Raw genomic sequence first — 20,528 nt, 5'->3', positions numbered from 1 at the left:
CACAAAGAAACCTTCTTGCCTTCTATCTTACTGGAAGAATTATTATTATCTGCCACTGCAATGTGAAGAGCAGCAAAGTTTGATTTCACTTAAGCAGGGCCTACGGTGCTTACCATGCAAGATCACCAGAGATCACAAGTCTGTAGGTGCCACCACCGCAGATGGAATAATGCCGTGAAGTGATTCTCCAACTGGCAGAAACAGTGCCCACAAATGTATCAACTTCTCACTAACAGGAAGGTGTAAAATCAGATTCGCATCCTTCCACAGACAGAAGCTTGTCTCAGTAAAGACTAATGAGATTACAAGCATTCTGGCTCAGGAAACGTCTAAGATATAAAGCAAGGTGATGTGTTACGGTATGAGCTCAGTACTCCTAGAAATCTGACAAAGATCTTTCCTTAATTACACCAACATTGAAAATTTATGTTGTTAACCTTTTCATATTTTACTTGCAATTTCCTTTCCATAATCTTCCTAAACCCTTGCTCTGTGCCTTTCAGAGTGTTCAGTTAATTTCTCTGAGTTAGTAAAGTAGACACAAAACTTTGCAGCTTTCTAGCTAAAACAAACAAACAAACAAACAAAATCAGCAAACATGCAAACTTCTGTAATTTGGAAGACTCTTTTTTTAGATTACTTGCAGTTACTTGTTAGTAAAATTTGACAAGCCAGAGGTCAAATTGGTAGTTGTTGGCAAAAGGAGTCCACAAGCACAGACAAAAGGGTCTTAATCTTTCACAACTCTGATTCAAGATTTCTGGCTGCTTTTCTGCAGTCACAGTTGTCTTTCTCCAAGTTTGGCAAGAATACAGGGTGAATGTTCACACTCATCAAGTGCCAAGGCAGCCTGTGAAGCTTCAAAATCAGAACTGGAAGTCTTGTCAGCAAAAGTAATTTATTCTGACTCCATCCAAAACTGGACCAGCCTGTGAGGCCAAATTTAGTAGCCACTACTGACCACTACATTTCAGACTATCAGAGAAGTTTACCAGTATACCAAACATACAGCTAAGCCCAAGGGACTGGAAAACAACTAATAAAATACATGGAGAAATCACAATGTTTGGCAGCCAAGAACAAGAAAACAAGAGTTCAGACTAGCAAAACGCAATTAGTTGTTGCCTGCTGAGTTGTGTTTTAAATTCTTTCCTCTACTCAGTAACTAGAATGCCCAACCTGAAGCTGTGACTGGATAAGGCCTCAGTATTAGCATCCACATCTCAGGCAATTCTGTTTGACATTGTAATGTTCACAGCATTTGTTAATTATCAGCCTAAAAATCAAAACCAACCAAACAAACAAAGAACATTCCATTAACTATTTTGTTTCTAGCAACAAAATAATTAATATCTTCAAATAAGCTGGTCTGTGCTAAGTGCATGATTGCACATGCAGCATGAGTGCCGTTACATTTCACTTACATACTGTTCCCACAGTTTTTGAGATTTTTTTTGAAAGTGCTGTGTTCTCTGTGTGGCACTGCACAGCCATAGACTGCTTGAGGATTAGCTTACTGGGACTAAGACATCAGAGACTGTTGATGCAATTTATTAGGTCCAGTTCTAACATATTCTGGAGATGTGCACAACACTGGCTGCTGATAATTTTCATTTCCTCCTCTTCTGAAAGACTGTATCACCTTTAATAATAAGAAAACATAAGCTTCTCCTCGATCTTTTACTGCTAGATTTTTAAAGAACAACTTTTCAGCTTGTTCCCCAACAAGTCAGTACAGCTCTGTAATACCATTTTGGCTGCTGAAATGGGAGCTGCCCAGGTGGAATTTTATTTAAAGTACACCACAACATAGGAGACAAATCCTTAACTTCAAAGTACTAAAAATGGCTTTGTCCAAAATAATCAGATGCAAAGAAAGGCCTAAAGCTCAGGTAGGATGAAATCTAGCCAGGGAAATCAAGGGGAACAGTAAAAATTTCTATATGTATATTAATGGTAAAAAGAAGACTAGGGGAGGTGTGGGTCCCCTCAGAAAGGAAGCAGGTGAGCTGGTGACGAGTGACATGGAGAAGGCTGAGGTTCTCAATGACTACTTTACCTCAGTCTTCACTGGCAAGGGCTCCAGCCACACTCCCAGAATAATGGAAGGTAATGGCAGGGACTGGAAGAAGGAACTGCCTGTTGTGAGTGAACCATCTGAATAACCTGAAAGGATTCAAGTCCACGGGACCCAATGATATAGACCTACAGGTGCTGAGGGAGCTGGTGGATGAGGTTGCTAAACATCTCTCTATTATATTCCAAAAGTCCTGGCAGTCCAGAGAGGTCTCCACTGACTGGACAATGGGAAATATAACCCCCATTTTCAAGAATGGAAAAAGGGGTGACACAGGGAACTATAGGCCAGTCAGTGTCACCTCTGTGCCCAGTAAGATCATGGAGCAGATCCTCCTGGAGGCACTGCTGAGGCAGAAGAATAACAAAGACATGATTTGGTACAATCAGTATGACTTCACCAAGGGCAAATCCTGCCTGACAAACCTGGTGGCCTTCTATGACAAGGTCACAACATTAATAGATGAAGGCCAAGCAACTGATGTCATTTACCTGGACCTGAGTAAAGCCTTTGACACTGTCCTGCGCCACATCCTGGTCTCCAGGCTGGTGCAGAATGAATTCCATGGATGGACCATTCAGTGGATACAGAACTATCTTGACGACCACACCAAAAGGATGGCTGTGAATGGATCCATGTCCAAGTAGAGGCCAGTGATAAGTGGAGTCCCTCAGGGATCAGTACTGGGACCAGTCTTTAATATCTTTGTTGGTGACATGGACAGTGGCATTGAGTGCACCCTCAGCAAGTTCACCAACAACACCAAGATGTGTGGTGCAGCTGACAGGCTGGAGGGAAGGGATCCGAGAGGGACCTTGACAGGCTGCACAGCTGGGCCCAAGCCAACCTCATGAGGTTCAACGAGACCAGGTGCAAGGTCCTGTATCTGGGTCAGAGCAATCCCAGGCACCAATATAGGCTGGGCAGCGACTGGCTTGAGAGCAGCCCTGAAGAAATGGACCCTGGGGGTGCTGGTGGATGAGAAGCTCAACATGAGCCACCAGTGTGCACTTGCAGCCCAGAAAGTCAATCACACCCTGCATCAAGAGAAGCATAGCCAGCAGGATAAGGGAGGTGGTTCTCCCCCTCTACTCCATTCTAGTGAGACCCCACCTGGAGTAGTGCATCCAGTTCTGGAGCCCCTATTACAGGAAGGATCTGGACATGCTGGAGGGTGTCCAGAGAAGGGCCACAAGGATGATTAGAGGGCTGGAGCACCTCTCCTATGAAGACAGACTGGGAGAGTTGGGGCTGTTCAGTCTGGAGAAGAGAAGGCTCTGAGAAGACCTTATTGTGGCCTTCCAGTATCTTAAGGGGGCCTACAAGAAAGCTGGGGAGGGACTTTATAGGGTGTCAGGTAGTGATAGGTCTAGGGGGAATGGAACAAAAATAGAAATGGGTAGTTTCAGATTGGATGTTAGGAAGAAGTTCTTCCCCATGAGGGTGGTGAGACACAGGAACAGGTGGCCCAGGGAGGTGGTAGAAACCTCATCCCTGGAGGTTTTTAAGGCCAGGCTGGATGTAGCTCTGAGCAATGTAATCTAATATGAGGTGTCCCTGCTCATGGCAGGGGGGTTGGAACTAGATGATCCTTGATGTCCCTTCCAACCCTAACAATTCTATGATTCATGCAAGAAATATGGCTGACTGTATGTACACATAATTTCACTGATAAACGCACTCCAAAAAAAAACCTTTTTATCACTTATTTCAATGTAGTCTTTGATGTGTATGTTTATGTTGCTATACATTTAAAAAAAAAAAGAATCCTAAATTACTTTTTTATCTTTCATTTTGTTCAAATGTTTCACAACTTAAGCCTATCATATTACAAGGCTCTTCAGGAGACTTAAATAGTATTAAAATACTATCTTCAATTTGAAGGGCAAAATACCTGGAAAATTAAGGTCGCATAATGTTACAAAACCTAATGGAGTATGGATTTCTGCTTAAAGTACTTCAACCAGAAACTTCAGTAATCTTAAATCTGCCTCTCCCAGACATAATAAGTTTTCTAAAGTTTGAATGGATTTCAGAGCATCTTCTGTATACCCTGTGGTTTCTGAGCAGGGTGCAAAGCATTAAGTTCAGTTGCCATAGGAAAGGCAAACCTTTCAAGACAAAGGTACTTTCACAGGACTTCATTAGTGTTTAAATATACACACTCACCATAGCACTAACAAGTGGAGGGGTTACAAGGCAGAGCTCAGCATGCTTAGAACATGTGCACAACCACATACAAAAAGCTGTATCTAACAGTTATTTACCTTGTCTTCTTGGATGTTTCTAATGAATTCATCTGGAATCTTTCTCCTGAAGCACTTCATAGACCCCTCTCACTCTGAGCAAGCTGTGCAAACAGTATATATGAAAACTGCACGGTGGTCCAATTGCATTTACTTAGATAATTTATACAGAATTACTGAACAGAAAATCCAAAAATAATTGTAAGCATCTAAGAAAATACATGTTCAAATTCTAGCAACCAGTCACAAATGCATAGAATCTGGTAAACAAGTTGTTTTGCTAGTCTACTGCATCATTTATTTCACCCACAAGGTGGCATCTTTATTCTACCTATTCTTTCTTTAGTAACCTATATAGGAGCAACTTAATCTTTATTAAAAATACCCTAACTTCAGATGAAAACTGGAGGCCACTAGCAAAGACATGTTAGAATTTATATTCAGAAATCCTGAATATTTCTTCCTCTAAGATCAAGCATTTACTGATTTTACTGGATAGGAATCCATTTACAAGTCATGGCATCCAGTTCAGCATTTTTTTCCAATTCAGTTTACCTACTACATATAAAAGACAAATTGCTTTAGACACGATTGCAGAAAATCTCTTGGTATTCTGTGTGCTAATACTTGGTATTCTCAGCATTAAAGCTTCAAAATTGAAAACTATAAACGGGTATAAAGCTAGCTTAACCTGTAAAACTTTGCTTACTGATACTGATTGAAACAGTTGTTATTCAATGCTTACACACAGAGATAATGAGTTTTCAAAGTTATATAAAGTTTATCATCATATTACCTGCCAAAAAGGTATCCTGTGCTGCATGAAGTTACATACTATTACCTATATTACATAGGCAAGCAGCTATATCCTGTCCTTAAATGATAAAACTGCAGGTAATTACAGATTTTAGTGTCTGTGAAAATTCATTGAAGGTAGTAATAATTAAAAAATAATTATAAATAAGGTACAAAAAAAAACCAAAACCCTAACCTTATATAATAGTGAAGCAGGCTTTAATTATATTTACAAGAGGAAAAAGCTAAGCAATATAACACACCTTTCTCCCTAGAAGTTCTGTTAACCCTGCTGTCTTTGATTGCTGTTCTTTTGTGTTTGGTTTTCTGCCATAATCAAATGCATGTATTCCTTAATTCCATACTTTGTGATAGTGATCTGCAAAGGTACCAATTTTTCTTCTATATTAAATGAAAAGGTTTGCAGGAACACAGAGTTGTGTGGACACAAACAAAGGCTAAGCTTAATACTTTATATAAAAGAATTCAAAATGTCAACTATAATTGCAAAGACTGGCTGCCAAAGATTGGAAAGGGGGAAAGGGTACAGAAAGCCATCCCTAGGATCTTCCTGAATATATCGTATTCATGCATTTTACTTAGACCTTTCTTGAAAATAAAAACTCAGTGGCACTAAATTAAACACCACTCTTTTTTATATTGCCATCAACATGCAATTTGGACAGTCATAAACTCCAGAAATCTATCAAACTCGAAGAATGCAAGCAGGAGAATGCAAATTATTTTACTGACTTGAAATGTCAAGAGCAAAAGTTAATTCTTCCAGTTACTTTACTTGCTCCTCCAATACCACTTGCTTTATTCCTTCTTAAAGGTTGCCTACCATTGAGTTTAATGCTTGTCACCGGTTGGGGCTGTCCCCTTAAGAAAGGGAACATGGTGGACGGAAGTTGATAAACGAAAAGAAGGATCTAAACTAATTTCATTGGTAAAGTGGGAGGAAGCACCTTCTGAACTGGGAGTGCAAGAGGGTATAGTGGGCATTCCAGCACTCTATCTTCAGTCTTGCTTCCGCTTCTCCTTCGGGCAGCAGCTTGCAGCTCCTGGGCTTTCGGCCAAGGCTTTGGCCTTGAACTGATAAAGGCCTGTATTAACTGCTTTCCAATTAACACAAACTGCTTCTAACCTTTTTTTCTCTTTCCCTCTCTTCTAACCTACTCTGGGGAAAGGGGGGAGAGAGGGGAGAGCGGAGGTGGGAAACCCCCTCAGCAGAGGGGGGAACTCTCATTTCTGTGTTACTCTGTTGTATATCTTTGTATATATTGTAAATATTGTAAATTTGTATATATTTCCCCTGCATATCCTATACTGCTTTGTAAATATACAGCTCCACTGCTTTGCTAATTCAGCTGTGAGGTTTTTTTTCCCTTTCCCTTCAAATTTTCTTTCCCTTTACTTTACAAGGGGGAAGGGAGGAAGCTTCTTGGCCTTACCCTTCCAACCCTACCACAATGCTCCTGTTCCAAACATCTTCAGTCTGAAGTTTTTCAAGTAATAACACAATTCCAGAAATGTTGCAGACTGCTGTATAAAGAATATTAATTTGCTTCCATAGTTAAAAAACTAATCTAAGTGAAATAAGATATGCTTGGGGAAAGAGTGACCTCTTACATAAATAATGAGGCAATGAAATAGCCTCCAGTAAACTGGATACACCTGTTGTGATGGTTTATTAAAGAGTAGTTCTAATATAATTTCCTGCTTTCCCTCTGAACTTCAGTCTTGGCCAAGAGTAGATGAAGAGATAAATCATCTCAAAGAAAACCTAAATGTAGCATTTCTACACCTACATCCTAACAACAGGAGAAATCAGACAAGTTCAAATCAAGACATTTCTTTTCCCCCTCCTCAGCCTGCCAAACACCATATACAACATCTCTCTTGCTTGGAATTATATTCAAGAATCATAAAACCCACAAGTTTGCAATTTGTCTGAGTGTCTATTCATACCTAAAGGCATCACAAACACCCTCACCAGCAATTTTAATAAATAACCATCTTGATTTTATAAAGAAATGAGACTTTGTTCCCCCAGTCAGGATGGCTCTTTAAAGTAGATACAAAGCAATAAACATTTTTTTTTATATTTTCTATGTGTACACAATGGAAGCTACTTATATGATGAAAAGAAAGATAATAGATAAAACATTTCATTATATTAATCCATTTCAATGAAACAACAATATGACAAAACACGGGTTTGGAAAGAGAACATCATTTGCTCTATGCAAATATTTTGGCTAACAACATGTAGGAATCCATGTATGTTGAGTGTTCAAGAAGCTTAAATAACAAAGAAGACTGTTCCAATATAAACTGTGTATTTATGGTATTTGCCAATTAAGTATGTTCAAAATAAGTAGAGAAAAGCAGAATGACTTCAGCCAGCTGTTCCTTTCACCAATACTTCCCTACACAACTAGTAGACTGCAAATGGTTACTATTTAGAGGATGTGTTTGCTCTGGAAGAGTAGCAAACCACACATTCTTTCAAGAGCAATTATACGTGAGTAGAGTTTAACATTCATGCCATGTGATGTTCTGGAACGTGTCCAGAGAAAGGCCACAAGGATGATCAGAGGGCTGGAGCACCTCTCCTATGAGGACAGACTGAAGGAGTTGGGGCTGTTCAGTCTGCAGAAGAGAAGGCTCCAAGGTGACCTAATTGTGGCCTTCCAGTATCTGAAGGGGGCCTACAGGAAAGCTGGGGAGGGACTTCTCAGGATCTCAGTGAGTGATAGGACTAGGGGGAATGGAATGAAGCTGGAGGTGGGGAGATTCAGGCTAGATGTGAGGAGGAGGTTCTTCACCATGAGAGTGGTGAAACCCTGGAATGTGTTGTCCAGGGAGGTGGTCGAGGCCCCGTCCCTGGGGGTGTTTAAGAGCAGGCTGGATGAGGCTCTGTCCAGCCTGATCTAGTGTGGGGTGTCCCTGCCCATGGCAGGGGGGTTGGAACTAGATGATCCTTGTGGTCCCTTCCAACCCTGAATGAAACTATGAAACTATATCTGCAAAATACAGAAGTGTTTTTCAGTTGTGAGGCCACTTGGGAGCAAAGTCCCACTCTTTCAACTCTCAGTTAAAGCATTGATAGAAGAAACAAGACATGCAGGTGTGCATATGATATGTCACACTATGTTACTGCAGTTCTATGAGAGTCTAAATTTATTAAACGTAGAATTTGAATATTTTTCTTTTCATTTCAGTATTTATTATCACTGCACCTGACCAGTGCCAGGCACCGCTTCTGTAGTTTTTTTTATGAGTTAAGAAGTTAAAAGCATTTGGTATATGGCAACCTAATGGACATAAAATTAAGAACTGTATCCACTATAAAAGTTGAAGCTTTAATGATAATGTTGTATATATATAGAAAATAATAAAATTAACAAATGATGTCATAAAGAGTATCTGAATATCTTCAGGAGAAAAAGCTGAATCTAATGAAAGATTGGGTTGTATTTCTTGGGGTAATGGCTTATCATTCAAAACCCAGGAGCAACTAATGGGCCATAGGCAAATTTTCTGAAAGCTTAGAGGATATATTACACCTTCAGACATGCAAACACAATTTTCCCATTTATGCTCCTAGCTTGTCAGAAATTATGAAACAATAAACATTGAAAACATTTAGAATTCCCACTAGTTCTGGTCATAATTTTCCTCTTCAAATTACTGCTGACAATGAATCTGTTCCTACGTCACCAAACTGAAGTTTTGCATTATGATGATGGGAACTACAATTGTTCTCCACCACAAACAGTCTTAACCTGCTTATATCATTACTGCCATCACAAATGGTCATGACAAGTCTGAATTTCAGGCACTATCCCACAGAAATCTAAGAGGCTGCTCTCCAAAATACAGTTAAGGGGATGAACACATTTACAAATCCAATGTGATAGAAATTACAGAGAACTTGCAAACAAAATCTTTCGGGTTTGAGAGATCATGTTTTCTCAAGCATCCCAAAAAACTGTAATTTATACCCTGAGATGTTTCAGCAAAAAGAAACATATTAGAAGAAAATACAGGACCTCTTCCTTCTTCTAGCAGAAGTGAGTGAGAGTTATTTATTTGAATATAGAATTAGAATAGAACAGAACAGAATAGAATAGAACAGAATAGAACAGAACAGAATAGAACAGAACAGGACAGAATAGAACAGAACAGAACAGGACAGAACAGGACAGAACAGGACAGAACAGGACAGAACAGGACAGAATAGAATAGAACAGAACAGAACAGAACAGAACAGAGCAGAACAGGTTGGAAGAGACCTTTGAGATCATCGTGTCCAACCTGTCATCCAACACTATGCCTTGAAATACCAAATTATTAAATACTAAAATCACCAGTATTTAGTGAGATTGTGCTGCAGCTCAGTCTATGTTTAGGCCAAATAAACACTTGGCTTATATTGGTATGTTAGCACACAAATGTTTTCCGGTGTCAGAAAAGACAAAACTGTCAAAGGAGATTTTGCAGAACACAAAAGTATACTTGTCCAGCATTCCAGGTTGTTCCACAGTGTACTTGGCACAGCAGGCTGGAATTACACTAATACAAGAGTCAACATCAGGAATCTCAGGAACCTGTAATCTCAGCAAACTTCTCATTCATCTACTGATCCCCCAAAAGTTTGCAATTTACTTTAAAAGAAGAAATGTTATTGCCACTATTCAGATAAACAATACTCTGCTGTGCAGCCAGCAGTATTTATAGAAATATGAATCATGAAAAAGTGACACAACAGAAGTTATTTGGAAGTGATTGTTATTTGCTGGTTTTATACACAGGTGGGTACTCTGTTGCAAAAAAGGATCTACAGCAATCAAGAGAGAGGCCTGTCCTTTAAAAGCTCTTTGCATAAGAAATGGTAGTGGGGAAAACTCCATGCCCCATACCACTCCTGCCTTAACCATCTTACTCTACTGTGTATCAGCAAAGCTGCCACGAGCAGATGCTAACACTGTAATTAATTCTTGGGACCCTTTTGTTTTACTGTAGGGAAGGAACGTGAAATAGTTGGGTGAACTAAATTGAGCATCAAGCACATTCAGTTTGCTGATGGCAAATTGATTTTTTCACAGCAGGCTATCAGTACAATTTCAGACAAGCATTTCATTAAGATACAAGATACATAAATCCTTATAACTTTGAACTACCTTCAGCACAACACCAGGATCAAAGAGCAATCAAATCTCTAAGACTATTCTTAAACTTAAAAGAAAAAATAAATGGACACTTGACATCATGGTCTCCAGAGTAAAATTCAAAAAAATAATAAATAGAGAGCTTACTTGTACAACATTTACACTTACTAACACCACCACTGGCATGAACTCTTGCAGTGTCCATCTGAATTTCACAGCATTTTCTTTCAAATATTTTAAACACCCGATGTTGCTTCTAAATGAAATTCCACACAACCCCTGCTTCATTTTTTTCCAAATGGCTTGTCACAGCAGGGCTCCTCTGACAATTAGCTACAGAGGAGAGCTGGCTAAACAGCACAACAGAATATGGAGAAATATTCTCCCAGGTGTGTGACAAGCAGGTAGGTTGTTCCTCTGCACCCTTTATGACATTTGTCATGAGGATGGAAGCAATAATAAAGAAATACCAAGAAAGAGAACTCTGAGAAATGCTACTCACACAGTCCAAAGCCTACCAATTTTCTCCAGCTCATCCCACTGAAAGGTCTTACACAACCCATAGCACCACCTGATTCAAAGCAGGAGGCTGGAAGTATGCTATAAGGATAAAAGAGAAGTGGGATTGAACCAAGGAATGAAGAAAAAGGGATTGTCCAAACCTGATATTGACTTTGCTACATTTAAGTCAAGGGTCAAACATGTTAATTATTTGGTTAGGTTCTAATTTATGTTCAGCAGTGACTGAAGTTGTTACAGATTAACAAAACTTCAAAGTAACAAACAGTTCATGATGAGTCCCTGTTCAAGACCCAAAAAAATGTCAGTATTCCCTCTACATTTCTAGGTTCAGTTCAATTAGCTGTACTTACATAAAAACCAGTGGAAAAAATGCTGCCTTGTTTGCTGTTTCCTTCTAACCTTTCAGACAGGGTTACTGGGCCTCTACTTAATGAGAATTTTTAGTTGAAAGCTCAGCCTTTAAATGCTTTCCAGCTTGCTGACAGAAATGATGCTGAACTCTGTACAGCAACAGGAACTACCAATTTATCTTCCTCCTCTTTTCACTCCTGTTGGATACTACAAGCCTTCTCTCCTCCAGTCCTACACATCTCATGTAGTCTTGTATCATGTGTGCCAAAATTTCCTTTTCTATTCCCATCAAGCACTTCCTATTCCCCTCTGGCACTCCCTATTCTGCTTTCTCCATCTCTTTTGAGATGCATCTTCACAAATTCCAGACAGTCTTTTCCATGATATTTTTTTCTCAACTCCTTCCTTAGCTATCTCTGAACAAATTTTTCATAGTTCTTCATTGCTATTCATTCTCTTTCATCTTCTTGATATCCTCCCTTTGCCTCTAGCAGAAAGGGTGTGATACCCAAGGTATCCAAATTCCAATCCCAGTGGGGGATACCACAAGTACGGGGCCATCTTTTCTGTGCCAGTCTAAACTCAAATCTGGAAAGATTTAGTAGAGTTCCCAGCCTCATGACAAAACTTGTGACCAATAGCAGACACATTTAAAATGACCAGTCAGTAAAGAATATATTCACCAACCTGTACTGGCAGAGTTGAATTCAGCTGTGAAATAAACATACAGAACATTCTTACACATAAAACAGTATCACAGTATCACCAAGGTTGGAAGAGACCTCAAAGATCATCAAGTCCAACCTGTCACCACAGACCTCATGACTAGACCATGGCACCAAGTGCCACGTCCAATCTCCGCTTGAACACCTCCAGGGACGGTGATTCAGGACCACCTCCCTGGGCAGTCCATTTCAATGATGAATGACTCTCTCAGTGAAGAACTTTCTCCTCACCTCCAGCCTAAACTTCCCCTGGTGCAGCTTGAGACTGTGTCCTCTTGTTCTGGTGCTGGTTGCTAGAGAGAAGAGACCAACCCCTTCTGGGCTATAACCACCTTTCAGGTAGTTGTAGAGAGCAATGAGGTCTTCCCTGAGCCTCCTCTTCTCCAGGCTAAACAATCCCAGCTCCCTCAGCCTCTCCTCATAGGGCTTGTGCTCAAGGCCTCTCACCAGCCTTGTTGCCCTTCTCTGGACATATTCAAGTGTCTCGATGTCCTTCCTTAACTGAGGGGCCCAGAATTGGACACAGAAGTAACTTAAGTATTTAGGGTAAGTGACCTGAATTCGGTAGATTCAGTATTCCTAAGGCTGGAAGGGACCTCAAAGATCATCGAGTCCAACCTGTCACCACAGACCTCATGACTAGAGGAGGGAGGACACTGCTGCTCACTGCAGGCTTGAACTCACCACCTTCCCATTAAGGGTCTTATGTACTACCAACTGAGCCACTTGAGGTTAGTGAGCCACTTGAGGTTAGTTAAGCCACTTGAGGTTAGTTGAGGTTAGTTAGAATTAGAACAGAGTATCAGATTCCAACTTCATTTTTATAATTGCAGGAATTTTAGTGTGGTTTTTTTTTTTCCACAGGAAAAAAACCAAAAAAAGGTTAATAATTAGTTAACTAAGAGATTTAGATTGCATGTTTGGCTCATTTTAGCTCAAGCCAATTACTCTGTGTATTTCAGCGTTGTGGGTTTGTTTTTTTTTTAATGCAAATCTGATGCACAAATTATGTCAGTATGGAAAAAAATTCATTATTTTTTTCATCTGAAGGATTTCAGTGAAATATCTTACTGCCTGTGAAAACTCCAAGGACAAATGCAACTAATAAATCACAACCAGAGTTTCCTCAGTTCTGTTACACTTGCTTAATATGATGAAACAAAACGTTACTTTTTTTAATTGGTTGTTCCTTGTTGCTTTCTGTACAGGGCTGCTTTCCCTGAGAGATTTCAAATGATAAGTAACTGAAAATTAGGAAGAGAATTAGTCCATTATTCTGTAGCAATGACACAATGATTAATTATATTAGTTTACTGCCCCTTCTGCTTTCAAACCCTGCAGTCATAAAATGAGTTTTGTTCAGTATTCCAGAAGGGATATGAGAATTAAAATTTATACAATTTAACAAATTCCTGCAGGAAAACCAGACTTATCTCAGATAGTAGATGAATGGATCCTCTAATTTACAATAATATGCAGATGGCAAACCCCTTACTGAGTAACGCACAGATAAGAAAGCTTCCCAAATGGTTCAGAAAAAGAGACTGTGGGGAGACATGGGTGGAAATAGATCAGGCAAGTCTGAGCTTGTGTCCTCCTGGAAAGTGCTCATAAACTTTTTACTGTATTTCTAACTGTACCTAATGATTGTACTTTTTTCTACCTCATTCTTTTAAAAACACCTTGTATTTTAAACACCCAGAGTGTTTTCTAAGCCCTACTGAACATGAAACGAATTAATGGCTACTAGGGGAGGCAGACAGAAGTTTGAAATCACTGCCATATCGATACAAATCCTCCCATCTTTGATGTCTCTGGTAAACAACTTACTTTGGAGAGAGTATTTTTGAGCAACAATGTTCCTGCCACATTTTCAATGTTGGAAAACATTCAAAGGCAATCCTTCTTTCTCACTATATGCCTTTTGAACTACATTATTACATAGATCAATTTTTTTGCTTTTAGTTACCTAGGTTTTTTTTTTTCTCTCTCTTCAGAATTATGAATAATATCAGAGTTATGGAAAATGTGTATATATATATATGTATATATATATATACACCACAAAACAGCACTGGCAACAGAAGCAAGACTCTGTACCTAACCTTTGTGACTTAACTCTGACAGAGACACTGTTCACCATTTTTAGAGTATCAAAACAAACTGAGTGCAAAGCACTACTTCTGTGGTTAAATGAATGACACAGAACAAACCAAAACTGCTATGTGAAGAACACAAGGGCTTTATAGGATCAGGGTCTGCATAATTATGGGTAGATTTGATCAAAGAATTTGAATGTTTGTACAGCAATACAATCAGGGCATAGCTAATTTATTGGGAACAAGAGGGGGGGGAAAAAAAAAAGTAGCAGTAAAGTTGAAGGGTATATTTATAGCCTGATTTAGTAAATGGCAGCTAGCAGACATGTGAGGAAGCTATCACCTGGACAAGGACCAAAACACTCTCTTACTTGAATTATTTAAAGGATGATGCACTTAATTTGGAGGGAGTGTAGAGAAAATTGAAGTCCTAACTCTCACAGTGCATTTTAACCTCCAAGCTCTGGCTCAGCCTTCCCCCACCACAGGGCCCAAGAGTGGCCATCCCCCACCCCATGTTGCCCTGTGAGACCCCCCATGTCCAGGCTTTTGTCAGAGGTGCAGTAGCACCCAGAAGTGCTGGGTGCATGAGCTGTTTTGAGTGGGCCCAGTAACCCAGTAATTAGTAGTTAGCAAATGCCTTATGTCCTGTTCACTGGAATTGCTATTGAGCAGGCAGCAGAGGGACCCACACCCAGCAACCCATGCCCACCTCTAGGCTTCTGCTCATGCCATGGTTTGTGGCAACCTTAACTCAGTTGTGGGGTTTTCATTACTATTTAACTTGTTCCTTCATCTAATATTGGAGGTTTCTGTAACTTAGGGAGCTGCTGCTTGCCCCTCACTAATGCTGAAATTCAGAGTGCTCCCCTGAAGGCTCCCACATGGAGGTTTGCTGCTGCCCAACCACATTTCATCACCACAGCCCAGGCTGTAGCTGGGCTATGGCTGTCCTGTCATCCAGCCCAGCCCTGGACCAGTCCTGCCTGCCTATTATATGTGCACAGTCACCTGCTGTCCCACTGGCATGTTCCATTTATCACTGTAACTTTTGGGTGGTTCTTTGTGCAACTGAACACAGGTGACTATAAAGGAGCAATGACAATTCTGAATAGCTAGGGGAAAAAAAGAAAACTACTATATTAACTTATGGGACTTAAGCAGATGCAAGAGCCAGCTCACACAGCCATCCAGCAGTCACTTCAGGAAGAAGCAGGAAGTCTTCATACAGGGTGGGTGATAATAAAAATCCATAATGTAGTCTAATGCAGAGCTGGTTCTGCCATGTTGTCCCTGGCCAGCTCTCTGACTGGCTAACCGCCTTTTGGGGCTAGAGCAGGATTGCTCTTCTGAAGAAATTGCACATATACAATGTGCAAAGTCCTTTTTATAATCTGTCTATTCAGATCTTAGAGGATTTAACATAACTTTTTCCAGCCCTTCTGGTGGTTGCTCTCAGCCTGCTTGTGCTGTAATTTACCTTCATCATGTCAGGTTCAGCTGACCAGGCTTGTTCACCGGCTCATACAGGTCCATCATTTGTTTATTCCCCTGGAAGCCTGTTCAGAAAAGACACACTGAATTGTCTTCCATTGAAAGGTTCAAGTTCAAACTGTCTGCATACCTTGCCAGGAAAAGGCCAACAAAAGTAAATATTCCTGTCAAATAAAGAGTATCAGTTAATAAAAGAACAAGCATTCAGTATTATGATGACAACAGTAAGGCTAAAAGACAAAAGACATCAAAGCTTCACATAGAAAATGATACTTTCTCACGTTAACGTTTCATTTTTTTAGTTCAAAACGTTAAGTAGAAGAGCCACGTATGAAGAAAGGAACCACTGTGAAAGCTGCTGTGCTCCTCTCAGTCAGTACAAGAGAATCTTGACCTTCATGCCACAATATTAAGCTGAAGTTCTTGAAAGGTGTCATTGTTTCAAAAGCCACATGCTTTTTCAAGGCTGAGAAATGCCTGTTAAACACTGGGTTGAAACCCCAGAGGTCACATTACATTTGACATGTGACATCTAAACTTCTTTATCTGAAAGGGGAATTTTAGGAAGCTATCACTCCTCTCTGCTACTTAGCTGTGCTTTGAAAATAATCCAGCATGAGTGTGTACTAATGGAAACTGGATGGGAAAGCTTTAGATAAGGCTTTAGATATCCTTGCTATGTATCTAAATATTTATCTTGTGATGTGTGAGTGTACCTGCTTCTCTCCTTAGGGCCTGCAGAAAGTTATTTTTTTTCTCAGATAGGCATGGTATTAAATACACAGTAGTTTAAATGGCTTCAGCTATGTCTCCCCCCAACAGCAACACCAGAAGAAACAGTTACCAGAGATGTAACATGATGCCTTTTATCAGAGTAGCATAATTCTAGAAAGACCCCACAGTACAGATTCACAGATTTGTTTACCACCTTCACAATACACAGCACTATAGGCTTATCAGGTGCCTTTAACTAATTGCCATGATAGTGACAATGTGATGTTAAGAGTTCACTGACAAGGGAAAGCATTATTTGGAGAGAGACACACAGCAGTAAATGTTTATTTCAATTTTTGTTAGACACCTGACTTCTCAGATCTTGCAAAGTGCTCCACTTGTATTAATCTCTAAATGCAGGTTCATTCGGGGGTGGAGGGAAACTGTCATAGCGAAGGGCAGAACACAAGAATGTGAAAATCTTGGCCAACTCCTGCGTTAATAGTGCCATCTCCTAGCGACTGGGATCCTTTAGCTCCATCTACTGGTACCAGCTACCTGCAGCAGCCTGCAGTGGGCCCGCCGGGAGCCTACACTCACCTGGACACACCGCACACCATGCAGGGGCAGCTACAGGTAGAATCGCAAGTTTAACGAGATTCTCTCCGGGAAGTTGCTGCTGCCAGCTCAGAAGATGCCCTGTAAAGTGACAACACTGCCCGGTCACAATGTGCTACCCTCTCACACAGTGGAAACTGCCTCGTTCCTAGCCCTCCACAGAGCATTCACTGATTTACCACAGGTGGAGAATGTGGTCAGTCACATGGCAACCGACCACTGCAGTAAGGCTTACTGGTGCATCTTCTCAACCCGAATTCAGTTTACAGCTATCTACCATGCTCTCTTTATATCCAAGAGTTTGATGCAAGTGTGCACATTTTCATGAAAGGCTGTGGGTTTGTCTATTGATAGTAACTATTTAGCTGGCTACAGCTTTATTAGCAAAGTGACCATTCTGTCTTTTCTGTAATTGCTGCTTAAGAGGTAGAGACATTTTGGGGAAACTCTGCTGGTTTGGCACTATCTGTATAAATATAAAGTCCCTTTACAAACCTTTTCAGCTTGGTTTTCTTACATATTTGATTTCAAGCAATATCTTTTTCTAGGTAAAAAGAGAGTGTGGGGAAATTAATTTCCCTCCTTCTCCATAATACCAGATTGAGAGAGATCTATTAAGGGATGTATAAGCACTGACTGTTTCCTATTGGATACTTAAGGGAAACAGATGGGTGCAATTACAATTTTATGGACATCTTACCTAAAATGCTTGTACTCAGATGCCACATCATGGTTTGATTCTTGGTTATAAAGAAATATATAAATCTTTGTAAAGTTCTGTACAGATTTTAAATTGAAGGGGAACATGCAGCTTTGTAGCTACCGCTCCAGAAAAGAAATCGCATTCAAACTAGAAGGCACAAGGCTACTGGAACCTCCAGAAACTAAAGGAGCATGCTCGTTGTTTAAAACAGCTAAAACCATGCTGCAAATCAGCAGAGGGAGCCAAGTGCCTTGTTTTAGAAAGCGCCAGCTCTGCTTGCTACCCTACAGCCTGGCAGCCTGCCTGCCAAAGCTTTATGCTGCTTTACCACAGGGCGGTGGATCTCCCATTACTGGAGATGAGTAGGTTTCTTCACTGTATCATTTGGTCTAAAGAGAATATTGGGAAAAGTTGAGCTTTGCTGCACTGTTAAATTTTACTGACCCATCACCACCTCTGGAAGTAACCAGTAATTAAATGCTTTTGAGGAACCTAAGAAAACACCCATTGAGTTGCAATACCTAACTGGAGGATAAATAAAAGAGTTCTCTTCATCTTCTTCCACCCCTTTACAACTGTGTAAGCATTTTATCTCTTCATATGGGAGGCAGAAACAGTTTTGCTCAAATCAGTGAGACAGCTATACATAGAACTTAACTTCCCTAACAAAACCAGCAATAACAATACTGCAGTGTCACCCTCGTAGTATTGCCCTTTTGTGTTTACTCACCTTTAATTCCTTTAAAGGAATTCTTCTTTCATATCCATACGATGAGACAGTGTAAAACAACAGAGATAACAAAAGGCTGCAGTTTTGACAGGAAAAGTAAAATTAACACAAAAGTCAATGTGATTTTGGATAACTAGTTCCAGAACCACTCGTTTGATATTTTTTCCACAGGAATTATATGAAAACATGTACAAGGTTAAAAGACACAGTCCTTTTGCCCCCTTTTCCTCATGAGATCTATTCCTCTGCTTCTCATCCTTCATAATGGAGAGTTTGAAGGCTAAAATATCTCTGAGTGACCTCAGTTAGATCAATCAGTCTTCAATGAATTTACACTGGCACTCCTGAGGGAACAATTTGATTAGCTAATCATTTCATTACTAACTGCTGAATTAATAATGCAGGAGAAGTTCCCTCAAAATGAGAAGGGCATTATAGGACTGCAGACTAGTTCTAGCCACAGGAGTAAGAAGATCAAGTTCTGTGGTTATCACTATACTGAGACATTTACAGTATTTCCTAATTAAGACCAGAGAAAGGAGGGAAATCATGTATTATCGTTCTATTAAACATCTTCTGCTACATAAGTCACTTACATAGCAGAGGAAGAGTGTAGCTGGAGCTACACTAGTCCCTGCTCAGAGGCTGAATGTCTCCAGGGTGCTCCCACCACTCCAGCATGTGCCCACAGCAGGATTCTTCTCCCCTGCCCACAGGGATTATGGGGCTCAGGCCAGCATGATGCAACACAACACAGCATAACACAGTGCCGGCAGTCTGAGGAAAGCTTTGAACATGATGCAAGAGCCATAACCAAGCAGTGAGAGTGTCACCTCAGACCATTGCTGTGATTTGCCTGTCCGTCAGACTCATGCCAACCGATAGTGCTGTCACCACAGAAATTTTTGTGGTATTCAGAAGACCATAAAGAAAGACAAAGACTTTCATTTTTCTTGAATGGTATGGAATATTACTTCTGGAGAACCTTTATGAGGTTCATTCTCTGCAGAAAATCCATCCTGGTTTTGATATCCTTGAGATACCTTCATTCAGCCAGTGAGTATCATTATAGTAACCACATTGTCCAGGCCACTGCCACAGCTTCTGTACTGTAAGGCAGTGGTAGCTTTGCAGCAGTAGATGGAGCATCGCCCCATTCCCCTTCACTGGAGGTAAGAAAAGCTTTGTGCGATTATCATCACTGCTCCAGGACTGGAGATGCTAACCTCATGCACCTCAAGCAGACTGCCAGATCCAAACTTACCTCCCCTGTAATGAATGGTTTCAGCTGCACAGCTCAAATCTGAAACATCTCACAATATTTCATTTAACCTGCAACCAGATTAGAGAGCTATATTCCATTTCCATCTCTGCCACTCACTTGTTCCATTAGCTTAGCATGCTGTTTTTCACAGTTACAAATGGGAAACATTTTCAAGTACATCACAAACATGGATGAGAGACAGTTTACCAATATTTCTAAAGCCCTCAGAGACCACAGGGAAAAAGAAATTGAGAAGTGTCCAGTGTTGCTTTAAAACACTGAACTTTTTAATGTTGTTTCTCATAAACTGAAGTCCACCTGTACATGTTAATATACTGCATTGCAGGTGCCTGAGGTATTTACACTCAAGTGTAAGATGCAGGACAGGGTTTGGGTGAGATGTAAGGCAGGAAATTGAATTTATTTTTACTTTATCCAAGCTTATATTTTCTCATTATTAATAGTGTAAGAAAAAAAATCCTGCCTGCTGTTCTGCTGCAGTAGAGAACTGCTTAGCTTGGCCCAGTGATCTGTAAATCCAGAAACACTGCACTATGCACCACAGACCATACAGCACAGTATAGGCATGAATAAACTGTTCCTTGACTTAAATGTGGGTCTGCTTTAATGCTGTTGGAAAAAAAATCATTACTAAAATTTACAAGTGTAATGAATAGCAGAAATGCAAGAATTTACAGAATGAACACACTGACTTACAAATTACCATGCAGTCCAGAAATGACTCCGTAAAATATCCCACCGCTCCAGCACCCTAAACTCCCTACTGCAACACAGTTTATCTGTTACACTTGCAATGTTTGAAGATAGCATTGTTCTGCTACTTTTTCTTGGTCACTCTATGCTGGTATTTGCTGGGCCCAGATTAAGTTCTAGGAGTTTCTAGAAGCATAAATCAACATTTGAAACACTATTAAGTGTGCTGTGTTTGTTCACTCAGCTAGAAGAGATGTTCAGCCCCGTGTAGGCAGTCAGCGCAAGAGCTGGCAACCAGT

Source organism: Melanerpes formicivorus, unplaced genomic scaffold, assembly GCF_026170545.1.
Source record: "Melanerpes formicivorus ecotype bairdi unplaced genomic scaffold, bMelFor1.0.p_v2 SCAF_16, whole genome shotgun sequence".
Taxonomy (NCBI): Eukaryota; Metazoa; Chordata; class Aves; order Piciformes; family Picidae; genus Melanerpes; species Melanerpes formicivorus.
Note: the sequence above shows the minus strand (reverse complement) of the source record.